Here is a 12,958-nt window from a genome sequence, read left to right as displayed (position 1 = left end):
AATTTGTATTACACTTTCAATTATTAAAATATAATTTATAGACATTACAACTGGTAAAACAGAAATACAAAGGATCTTAAGACTACGATGAACAATTATATGCTAATAAATTGGACAACCTAGAATAAATGGATAAATTCCTAGACACATACACCCTACCAACAATGAATCACAAAAAAAAAGAAAATCTGAACAGATCAATTACTAATAAGGTGATTGGATCACTAATTAAAAACCATCCCATAATATGCTCTCTGATGCCAAACTATACTGCAAAGCTACAGTAATCAAAATAGTATAGTACTCACACAAAAACAGACATATAGCTCAATGGAACAGAATAGACAGCCCAGAAATAAATCCACACTTGTATGGGCAATTAATCTATGACAAAGGGAATGGGGCAAAGACAGCCTGTTCAATAAATGGTGTTGGGAAAACCGGACAGCTACATACAAAAAAAAAAATCAAACCGGACTACTTTCTCACACCATATACAAAAATAAACTCAAAATGGATAAAAAGACTTGAATGTTAAGACCTGAAACCATAAAACTAGAAGAAAACATAGGCAATATGCTCTTTGACATCAGTCTTAGCAGTTTTGGGGGGGATATGTCTCTTCAGGCAAAGAGAAACAAAAGCAAAAATAAACAAATAGAACCACATCAAACTAAAAAGCTTTTGCCCAGCAAAGAAAACTATCAACAAAACAAAAAGGCTGCCTACTGAATGGGAGAAGATATTTGCAAATGATATATCCAACAAGGGATTAGTATCCAAAATATACAAAGAACTCATACAACTCAACATCAAAAAAAAAGAAAAAATTAAAAGCGGGCAGAGGATCTGAATAGACATTTTTCCAAAGAAGACATAAGATGGCCAACAGGCACATGAAAAGATGCTCAGCATCACCAATCATTGGGGAAATGTAAATCAAAACCACAAAGATATCATTACACCTGTCAGAATGGCTATCATCAAAAAGAAAACAAATAACAAGTGCTGGAGAGAATGCTGAGAAAAGAGAACCCTTGTGCACTACTGGTAAAAATGTAAATTGATTCAGCCACTACAGAAAACAGTATGAAGGTTCCTCAAAAAATTAAAACATAACTACCATATAACCCAGCAATTCCATTTCTAGGTATACAACCAAAGGAAAGAAAATCAATATCTGGAGGAGAGTCTGCACCTCCATGTTCACTGCAGCATTATTTACAACAGCTAAGACATGGAAACAACCGAAATACCCATCAAAAGATGAATGGATACAGAAAATGTGGTGTGTTTGTGCGTGCATGTGTGCGTGCATGAATGTGTATAAGATAGAATATCATTCAGCCATTAAAAGGAAGTCCTGTCATTTTCGACACCATGGATGGACCTTGAGGGCATTATGCTAAGTGAAATAAGTCAGACAGAGAAAGACAAATACCAGATGAACTCACTTATACGTGGATTCCAAAAAAACCAAACTCACAGAAACAGAGAACAGATTCAGGGCTGCCAGAGGCAGGGTATAAGGGATGAAGGAAACAGGTGAAGGTGGTCAAAAGTTACAAACTTCCAATTATAAGATAAATAAGTTCTAGGGGTATAATGTACAGCATGGTAGGTATAGTTAACAATACTGCATCATATATCTGAAAGTAGCTAAGAGAGGTAATCTTAAAAGCTCTCATCAAAGGAAAAAAATGTATAACTATGTGAGGTGATGGATGTTAAGTAAACTTATTGTGGTAATCATTTCACAATATACACATATATTAAATCATTACATTGTGCAACTTAAACTAATACAATGTTATAAGATTTGACTTACATACATCATGAAATGATTACCACAATGAATTGTGAACATCCATCATCTCGTATAGATACAAAATAAAAGAAAAAAATTTTATCCTTGTGTTGCAAACTCTTAGAATTTACTCACTTAACAACTTTCATATATAACATACAACAGCGTTAATTATATTAATCATGTTGTATATTACATCCCTAGTACTTATTTATCTTATAACTGGAAGTTTCTACCTTTTGACCACCTTCATCTAATTCTCCCTCCTCCCACCCTATGCCTCTGATAACCACAAATTTGGTGCCTTTTTCTGTTTGTTTGTTTGTTGTTTTTGAAGTGTAACTGACCTACAACACTATGTTAGTTCCCAGTGTACAACATAGCAATTTACTATCAATATTTCTATAAATTACAAAATGATCACCATGGTCAACTTCTATTTATTAATTGGCTCCTGTTAGGTAATTTAAGTTTAGGTAGACAAACAGGCTGCATAATCTATGAATGGTTTTTCTTAAATCTGTCTTTTGTGTCTAATGACTTACAGTTCAAAAAACTTTCATATACAGGCCATTTTTTTAAATAAAGACTGCATATTTAGACTGTCCAATGCAAAGAGATGAATAAAATTTCTCACAACACACAATCTAGCACATTTAATATACACCTACAATAGTTAGCATTTCATGGTCATTATATGTAAAATATTAGTAAACAAACAATCAGATCAACATATTTATAGTGCATCTACTGTATGCAGGGTACTGGGATCAACTGAAGTCTCAGATATCATCCCGAATATCAAGAATCTTAACATTTACTTAATGGTAAACAATGCTAAATAAGAAAATTTAAATAATAATAAATGATTTTAATAACAACACAGCACAAGAGACACAGGTACTACGTGATTAATCTGTCAGATAAAATGAACAGATAAGTGTACCTGAATAAGTACTGTAAAAGTTCAAGAAATGGGAACTTCCCTGGTGGTCCAGTGGCTAAGACTCCACACTCCCAATGCAGGGGGCCCAGGTTCGATCCTAGGTCAGGGAACTAGATCCCACATGCCACAACTAAGAGATCCCACATGCCACAACTAAAGATCCCTCGTGCCACAACTAAAGATCCCTCGTGCCACAACTAAGACCCACGCAGCCAAATAAATAAATAAAATAAATATTTTAAAAGTTCAAGAAATGGACCAGATCACGAGTCTGGATGGTCAAGAAAGGCATTATTTATGGATTTGAGCTGAGTCTGGAAGGACAGATAAAATTTTAACAGATATCCCAGATAGGAAGATGCGGAAGTGAAATTTCAAACAGGGAGAGACATGCAAGGAGTGATCTAGGAATGGGCAATTATTGAGGGATCAGTGAAATTGAAGCAAGGATTTATTTACATGGGTAACAGCAGGACACAGCTGGAAAAGCAGACAGGCATCATATTATGGAAGCCCTGGAATGCCAGTCTGAGAAAGATACTGTTTATACTTTAAGCAATGGGAAGAACTGTAGCATAATGGATAAGAACATGAACTCTAGGACTCGACAGTCCAAGTTCTAATCCTAGTTCCTAATTCACTTACTAACTATATGACTTTGGGGAAGTTCATCTATTTACCTGAGACTTAATTTTCATCTATAAAACTGAGTAATAATGGTATATACCAAAAGATTAAATAAATTGACATAGGTAATACATTTAAAACACTGCCTGGCACAGGACAAGTGCTTCATAAGCAATTATTTAAGTTTTTAAGCCTTGGAGTTGATCATTTTATTATAAAATAAATAACCTAACAACAGTGATTACATAGGCTAGTTTTCAGCCCCATCCTCCCTTGCACTCATATTTATTGAGCACCTGTTACGTGCAGACGTTATGCTTGGTGCTGGAACACTACTTGAATATAAATTTCTTCAATGTACCATGCCCTTTTCCTCTTCAAGACCTTTTATCTGTCTCCAATACACCCCCTCCTTGCCAAAATAACTCTGCATCTTTTAGCTCTTAGCTCAAATATTACTTTCACAAGAAGTCTTCCCTGAACCCCTAAAAAAGGTGATCTCCCCTTATAATCTCTCACAGCACCTCCACTTTTCCCTTTATAATAATTATCACAATCTATAAACATACATTGGTGTGATTATTTGATTAATGTCAATCTCTCCCACCAGACTGTAGACACCACAAAGACACCCACTAGACTGTGTTCACCATGTGATTGCCACAGAACCTGATGTGGTACCTATTCAATAAACACCTGTGGAATGAATAAATGAACAGTATAAACAGCCACTCAAGAAGTTGTGTTAAACTTCAATTATAATTATTGATTCAGGCAAGCATCAAAAACAGATGCCTTTAGGTAAACAGTTAGTGGGGAAGAAAATATTCACAATGCCTCAAAATATCATTTCACAGATGACTTATTAATTCCAAAGGAGAAAATGTATGTTTACAGTGAAAAGATGCAGTAATCACTACCTTAACCAGATGATCAAGCTTAGCATCACTAAGAGTTTAACAAGCTGACAATATGTATCTCCTGATGTGATGCAATAAGTTTAAAACATCACCTACAGGTATTCTTCTCCAAATTGTTTAATCTGAATTGAATCATGAACAATTAGACAAATCTAGAATGTGAGGCATTCTGTAAGACAGCTGTCCTGGACTCTTCAAAAAATTCGGTGTTATGGAAAACAAGATCATTCTGAATTGAGAGAGACTAAAGAGATTAAACAACCAAATGCTATGCATGAACACTAACTGGATCCTAGATCAAGAAAAATACACAAATAGGGACTCCCTGGCGGCACAGTGGTTAAGAATCCGCCTGCCAGTGCAGGGGCCACGGGTTTGAGCCCTGGTCCAGGAAGACCCCCACATGCCGTGGAGCAACTAAGCCCATGCACCACAACTACTGAGCCTGCGCTCTAGAGCCCGCGAGCCACAACTGCTGAGCCCGCGCACCTAGAGTGCGTGCTCCGCAACAAGAGAAGCCACCACAATGAGAAGCCCGCACACCACAATGAAGAGTTGCCCCTGCTCGCCGCATCTAGAGAAAGCCCGAGCGCTGCAACTAGAGAAAGCCCAAGCGCAGCCAAAAATAAACAAATTAATTTAAAAAAAAGAAGACAATAATACACAAATACCCATACACAGCAAAAAAAAAAGACATTTAAGGGATAATCAGGGGAATTTGAACTATACATTAGTATTACAATGAATTAATAATCATTTTTTTGGATGTGATAATGGTATTTAAAATTTTGTATGCGAATGTCCTTACTCGTAGGAGATGCCTGCTGAACTATTTAGGGAAGAAGTGTTATGTTATCCGTAACTAACTTTCAAATAATTCAGGAAGAAAGTGTGTGAGTGTGAGTGAGTGGCGAGGGTAGAGGAGGAGAGGAGAGAGGTGCTCGAGAAAGAGACAAAATGGTAAAAATTGATGAATCTGGTGAAGGATATATGGGTCTTCACTGTACTATTCTTTCAACTTTTCTACAGACTTGAAATTTTTTAAAAGAAAAGGTAAAAAGTGTACTGAGCTTGTGGTGCGAAGCATTCCTTCCCACTTTGAATATAGAAATTCTAGACAAAATAGATTATTTTTAAAGAGTTTATACAGTGAAATTCAAAAACAGGAAAGAGAAATATGCCATTAACCAAGAAGAAATCAAGCCACAGCGATGAGTGAGAACTGAAGTGTGGCAGTTCACAGAGGTTACAGAACTAGACAGCAACCTTCAGACCTGGGATTTGAAAGCTAGCAGGTAGGATGGGAATTACGTGCTATAAACTTCTAGAAGTTTCTGCATTAGAGAGGGCCAGACTGGGCTCTCTGCATAAAGCCAGGAGCTGGAGAAAAAACTGCCCCAAGTGGCCCCAAGACTCAGCAATGGTGCAGGATGGAATAGTGCCAATAAAATCAACTTTCAGAAATCAGAAGTCCTAGCCTGTTCCTCCCTCAGGATTGGTAATGAAACTAAGTCTTCCCATTCATGAACATAACATGGTTTATCTCTACACTTGCTCAGCTCTTCTCTTCCTGTGACTTGCAATAATGTTTTTAATTTTAAGAAGTCATTAAATATGGGACAGTGGGGAGAGAAGAGTGCATGTGACTGTAAAGGAGTAGCACAAGGGATATATCTGTGGTGATAGAATCGTGCTGTATCTTAAATTGCAATGGAGGTTACATAAATCTACCTGTGATAAATGGGAGAGAACTACATACACTCATGAATATGCTCACAGCAGCATTATTCATAACAGCTAAAAGGTAGAAACAACCCAAATATCTATCAACTGATGAATGGACAAATAAAATATTAATTTCCTGGGTTTTATATTTTCTCGAGTTATGTAAGATGTAACGAATGAGAAAAACTGTAAATGAAACTTTCTAAAGTATTTTTGCAACTTCCTGTGAGTCTATATTTACTTCAAAATAAAAAGTTGATAAAATTAAAATAAAAGGGAAAAATTATTAAAAATTCAATAAACAGGGAGCAGATGAAGAGGGCATCTGTGTAAGGGGGGAGTCAGAGCCCAAGTGTGGTGAAGCAGATGTCCTTGCGTAGGGGTGGCCCGGCATAATGTGTCAGAGCCCCAGGGGGAAGGAAACTGCCTACACAGGACAGCCCAGTGTGGGGTGTTAGAGCCCAAGAGAGGTGAGGAAGGCATCCACATGAAGGGGATGGTCTGGCAGACAGAGAGCACAAGTGGGTAAGACGGATTCATATGCAGGAGGGGTGAGGAGGAGATATAAGAGGGCAGTCCAGGGTGGCGGGTCAGAGCCTGAGCAGGATTAGAAGGACCAAGGGGAGAAGAGAGTGATAGGACATAGGTTACATGTAGAAAGATGGATCAAATAAGTGACTACATGAAGGGCAATGGGAGCAAGGTTTCTCACTGTTGGAGAAGGGGTTAAAATGCAGAAAAAGAGAAAAGTGGAAAGAACCCTGCAGTGTTGGTTTGGAATCTGGGGTATCAGTTTGAACTCATGGACTTCAATAAACATACTTATAGCAATAAACATAGTTTTGTGTTCAATGAACATAGCAATAAACATATTATAAATGTAAAAGTGTGTGTGTGTACACATATATTCTCTAGTGCTACACACAAAGAATCTTGGAGCAGCAAATCCTCAGCTCAATTCCATGTAGCAATGAGCATACCTAGCACCAGATTTGATTTATAAATATTGTTATTCACTATAAGGAACAAGGGCTCCATGGAAAAATGGCTGATTCCAAAGCTGAAGTAGAAAAAATACAAGAACTTTGATGAGGATGGAGGGAAACATGAACCATCGCACATTGCTGGGAAGAAAGTAAAATGGTGTGGCAACCGGGGAAAACAGTTTGGCAGTTCCTCAAAAAGTTAAAAAGAGTTACCACATGGCATAGCTATTCCACTCCTAGGCTTATACCCAAGAGAAATGAAAACATATATTCACACAAAAACTTATCCGTGAATGCTCACAGCAGCATTATTCATAACACCAAGAGATGAAAACGACCCAAAGATCTATCAACTGATAAATGCATAAATAAAATGTGGTATTATACATTGACAAAATATAATATTATATGATAATTAAAATGGATAAAGTACTGCTATATGCTACATCATGGATGAATCTTGAAAATATGGTAACTGAAAGAAGCAGACACAAAAAGCTACAGATTACATGATTCCATTTATATGAAATGTCCAAAACAGGCACAGAAACAGAAAGTAAATTAGTGGGTTGCCAGCAGCTGGGAGGAACTGGAGGGAAATGGAGAGTAACTGCTAACAGATTAAAGATTTCTCTTTGGGGTGAAAAATGTTCTGGAATTAGACAGTGGTGATGATTGCAAGACTCTGTAAATATATAAAAACCATTGAACTATACATTTTAAAAGGGTGAATTTTATGGTATGGTGTGTGAATTACATTTCAATTAAAAAATAAATAAATAAAGGAAGCATCCAAGAATGATGGGGACATGTCAAAAGGACAAAGAAACCAGCTTGGGGCTTCCCTGGTGGCGCAGTGGTTGAGAATCTGCCTGCCAGTGCAGGGGACACGGGTTCGAGCCCTGGTCTGGGAAGATCCCACATGCCGCGGAGCAACTAGGCCCGTGAGCCACAACTACTGAGCCTGGGCGTCTCGAGCCTGTGCTCCGCAACAAGAGAGGCCGCGATAGTGAGAGGCCCACGCACCACGATGAAGTGTGGCCCCCACTTGCCACAACTAGAGAAAGCCCTCGCACAGAAACGAAGACCCAACACAGCCAAAAATTAATTAATTAATTTTAAAAAAGGAAAAAAAAAAGAAACCAGCTTGAAGGAGCTTCCACAGACCAAATCAGAGACAATTTGAGCATCAAAACAAATAATGGTAGCAACAGATTATAACCCACTGGATAAAACAGAAAGCCATGAGTCTTTACAACATAAATGAATGAATTCCAAGTGTGATGAGGAATGGGATATTTACATAGTTTCAAAGTTCCTCTCCACAAAAATACTTACTAATTACAAAAAAAAAAAAAAAAGAGTAACTTCAGAGGCAAATCCTGGCAGATGCCACCTTACACAAGTGATCAAAGTGAACACCATCAGTAATAGGACAAACAAAAATCCATGCTCCCTGACAGATTGCAATGAAAAGGACACAGCAATGTCCATACTAGGGGAGGCTGTGGGAGGACTGGGGGCAGCGGGGACAGGAGGTGTATAGAAACTCCTTGTACTTTTTGCTCAATTTTTTTCTGAACCTAAAACTGCTCTAAAAAAAATAAAGTCTATTGAAGAGACATCAAGACGGTAGAGTAGGAGAACAGTGGAACTCACCTCCCCGCACAAACACATCAAAAATACATCTACATGTGGAATAATTCTCACTGAAAACTACCTGGAGACTGGCAGAAAGACCCTTATACAACCAAGGCTACAAGAAAGATCCACGTGGAATCAGGCAGGAAGGGAAGAAAAGTGATCAGGTTGGGACCTGTGCCCCTGGGAGGGGACTCAGAAGAGGAGGGAGATTTCATGGGTGGAGAACCTCCCTGGGGAGTGAGCAGTTTGAGCCACATATTGGGAGCCCCAGCCCTGGGGTCCAACACCAGGAAGACAAGTCCCCTTGGCTGGTTGGAGGGCTGGTGGGACTAACAGGAGGGCTGTGGGAAGCCCAAGAGGAGCGTACACACCCTTGTTTACTCCCAAAACAGAGTGGGGAGGGTGGATTGAAACTGCATGGAACACTGGCTGGTTTCCCAACTAAATGCAACATGTGATTCTAAACTCGGTGCTCTTGACATAAAGGACATTATTTGTACATCTGGCAAAACTTGAATAAGGTCTGATAATTAGATGGTGGTAATGCATCAATGCTCATTCCCTGATTTGATGGCTGTATTGTGGTTATGTAGGAGAATGTCCTTTTTTGTAGGAAACACAGTTTCAAAGGTGGTAGGGGATGCAGCTAGCAACTTACTCTCAAATGGTTCAGAGAAAAAAGACCTCTGTACTATACTTGCAAACTGTCTATAAACTTGAGATAGTTTTTTAAAAAATACATTAAATGCACAAAAACTATCATATTTTTAATATCCAGGGCACTTTCTTTTTCTGATCCTTTTTATGACATCTTGAGCTTATTTCATGGATATAATTTTTTTCTTACCATTCTAATTACCTATAATTTAGTCTGGTTTTTTTTTTTCTTTTTCCCCAAACCTCTTTCTGTTTTCAATATTATTTCCTCCAAGTTCCTGTTCTGTGTTTTGATCTCTGTCTTCACATTGGATGCTTTCCCCAAATGCCTAACATTGAACAAATGAAGTACAAAAAGCCAACTGGAAGCTCTGCATGTGTGGCTTCTCAACTGGGAGGCTTGCACTGCATGGTGATTGGGTGGGAACACAGCTATTTCACTGGGAGACCTCCAAATGTCAGTATATGTAGGTCTTTTCTTTGGACTCCAGAAAAGAGTCTTATAATCTCCTGTAAGGGGGTGTAGAGATGTAACACCAGAGATGTAATCACCGTCTGAAAGAAGAGTAGAGGAAGGGGTGAGGGGAAGGATCTCACTTTAATATATAGGATTTCCCCTTATCCTCCTGCTTTTACTTTAGTGCTTTTTACTTTTACTTCATCCCTTGGTATCTGTTATGTCTAATGTCCCCAAGTCTTGATCCTCTTTAGTTTCATTTTCCAAGAAAAACCTGTGGTCTCCCAAGGACATGGGAGAGGAGCAGTCTTCTCACTGTAAAAGTTGGACCTCTCCAAGAATTTTTTTTTTTTAATTTACTTATTTGGTTGCACTGGATCTTAGCTGCAGCAGGTGGGCTCCTTAGTTGCAGCTTGCAGGCTTCTTAGTGGTGGCTCGCCAGCTCCTTAGTTGCAGCGCGTGGGTTCCTTAGTTGCGGCATGCGAACTCTTAGTTGCGGCATGCATGCAGGATCTAGTTCCCCGACCAGGGATCGAACCCAGGCCCCCTGCATTGGGAGCGAGGAGTCTTATCCACTGTGCTACCAGGGAAGTTCCCTCTCTGAGGATTTAAATCTTATGTCAGGATTCTTTACCTGCCTTAGAGAAGCATCCATCTCTTATTCAAAATAGAAGTCACTAAATATCATATATGTACAGTTGACCCTTGAACAACATGGGTTTGAACTGCACGGGTCTATCTGTATACGGATTTTTTCCATAGTAAATATTACAGTACTACATGATCCACAGTTGGTTGAATCCATGGATGCAGAACCTCGGATATGGAAGAACCACGTATATGGAGGGCTGATTATAAGTTATATGCAGATTTTCCACTGCACAGAGTAGTCAGTGCCCCTAACCTGCACGTTGTTCAAGGGTCAATGGTACATCTCAAAGAGGAATATAATTACTTAATTCAATACAGTTTCTTCCTGAGAATCTCTTCTTTTTTATTCTACTGACCAGAGTCCTTTTAGACACTGTCTTCAATCTCAGTCTTAAGGGTGTGACTTTTACAGCACTTATCTTATTGTTCCTTGTATATCTCCTTCACTGTTACTTCCTCTTTATACCATATACTACTTACAATGAACATGTGTGCATTCATACATAAAACCTTATTGAGCATCTACTATGTACCACGCACTGTCTTAGTCATTACGTTACAATGACAACTAAGACAATGTCTTTGACCTAAAGGTGCCCAATGTTTCATAGAAGATGGATGAGTAAACTTAAAATATGAAACACTGTGGTATGTACTAAATGATATATGCACTGGGTACTACGGAGCCAAAGAAGAAGTAAATCCAAATCAGACTGAGGCAGGAGTATATTATTTGGGGTAGGGTGGGCTACTGTAACAAATACTCCAATAACTTATTATTGCTGACTAATTATTATTTATTATTACTGATAATCTTTGCAGTGGGTTGAAAACTTCCTAAAGAGGAGATGCCTGAAGAATAAGATTTTGCCAGATGAAGGCAGACAAAGGCATTCCCTCTCACACTCACATGTGAGAAAGCTAGGGGATGAGAAATACCTTGCCAACTGCAAACCCAGAAGTTCTGGTGAGGAAGGTACTACTGCTAAGTGCTTAGGAACTCAGTCTCTTGCCACACACTGTAAGACCCAGGCCTCTATCCTCGAAGCTTACGTGGAAAATCAGAGAACTCAGCAGAGCATGCAACACTCCATGAGTGAATGGCATAATCAGTTTCTGAAATCAATCTCACTCACACACCCTCCCCTCCCACCACCATTTTCTACCCATTAAATAATCATAACACTTGAAAGAAAGCAAAGAAGATTCCTAGTCAGGAAAAAGTCAATGATTAAGGAGTCTTGCTCTACAAGAATTAATAAAATACTTCTAATTTTCTGCTGGAAATGATTGCTCATCACAGCTAGTCTAAACATACAAAATAAAATAATATAATTGAATTTGTATTTCTGATTCCTCACTCTAAAATAAGATTTCACTGCTTAGATCTTGCGTGATTGACTAAGAAATATTAATGACATTAATTGGGTAGATATACCACTATTTTCTCCTAACAATATTGCTCAAGTCCATGTTCTTTTTCATGCTGAAATTACCTTTCTAGGCTCAAGGTAGAAGTTGACTCTAAAAGGGAGAAGCCAAGTACTAGTAGAGAAATTAGCATTTTGATGTAATTCAACAGGAATTTTAAAATATCCTTTTTTTCTGGACTTAAGTCAAATCTTTTTTAAAAAAAAACAATATTCCTGATTTAATAAGGAACAATGTTATAAATGAAGCAAGCAGCATATATGTACGTGAGCATTATTTTCTATAGATCTGTTTTCTCAAGTTCAATCTCTCTTAAGAGAAACAAGATCATTGGTTTTCTTACCTTTTCTCCCTTACACACGTGATTAGGAACAGACTTCTCTGTGCTTACTCATGATGCTTGCTGTACCACCAGCCGGTCCTGCTGTTTCAGTATGCTCTGTTTGATGCTAAAGAAAAAACAACATTGCTCATTACATTTCCTAAAGCAATAAGCCCTGATGTTCTTCATATCAACCTATCATAGCCAGACAAATAAAAGCTATGGGACTTAAACAATAAATTACAATTATACCTTCAGATTCAAAGACCTGGCCAGCATGGAATGCAGCAGCAGACACATTATATTGTCTAAGAAGGCCCAAAGTTAAACGTTTCAATGAACAGTTAAGAATTTGTGCACACTTCTTATTTTCAATGAGTAATACAAAGTAAAAGATCAAAGGTAGAGGCACTTTCTATCCAATGACTCTGTTAATTCATAAAAATACTACTTATTTATATTTCAATAGGCCCTCCAAGAATCCAAAGCTAACAAAATTGCTGCTTCACAAGAATGGCCTCTGTTAGTGTGATTTTTTTTTTCTATACATACAGAATTCTTAAATTGAGATTCAAAAGATTCCTGCTGAGACTTTTTATTGCCAAACAACTGTTTTTCCTCCAAATGGAGTCCCTTATGATTTCAGCCCTCCTCCACTGCTTAGAAGCAATGGATTAGCAGTTGAAACTAATCAGAATAAAACTAAGTATCTCATGTTATCTGTATAAAATATCTAACCTACAATCACAGCATTTTCAAAACAGGAGAGTATCTCAGACATGATC

General features: G+C 38.1%; 1 protein-coding gene across 2 annotated transcripts in view; it reads right to left on the bottom strand.

The window, feature by feature from the left end:
- ZFYVE9 (zinc finger FYVE-type containing 9) overlaps positions 1-12,958 on the bottom strand; it is a 186,317-nt gene that overhangs the window by 123,976 nt on the left and 49,383 nt on the right. For both annotated transcript variants that reach the window (XM_068539868.1, XM_068539869.1), the window contains exon 2: positions 12,195-12,300. The gene's annotated coding sequence lies outside the window, so the exon portion shown is untranslated. The remainder of the gene's footprint in view (positions 1-12,194; positions 12,301-12,958) is intronic.

The sequence above is a fragment of the Eschrichtius robustus genome, chromosome 3 (genome assembly GCF_028021215.1).
Source record: "Eschrichtius robustus isolate mEscRob2 chromosome 3, mEscRob2.pri, whole genome shotgun sequence".
Classification (NCBI taxonomy): Eukaryota; Metazoa; Chordata; class Mammalia; order Artiodactyla; family Eschrichtiidae; genus Eschrichtius; species Eschrichtius robustus.
This window is presented reverse-complemented; position numbering and strand designations above follow the sequence as displayed.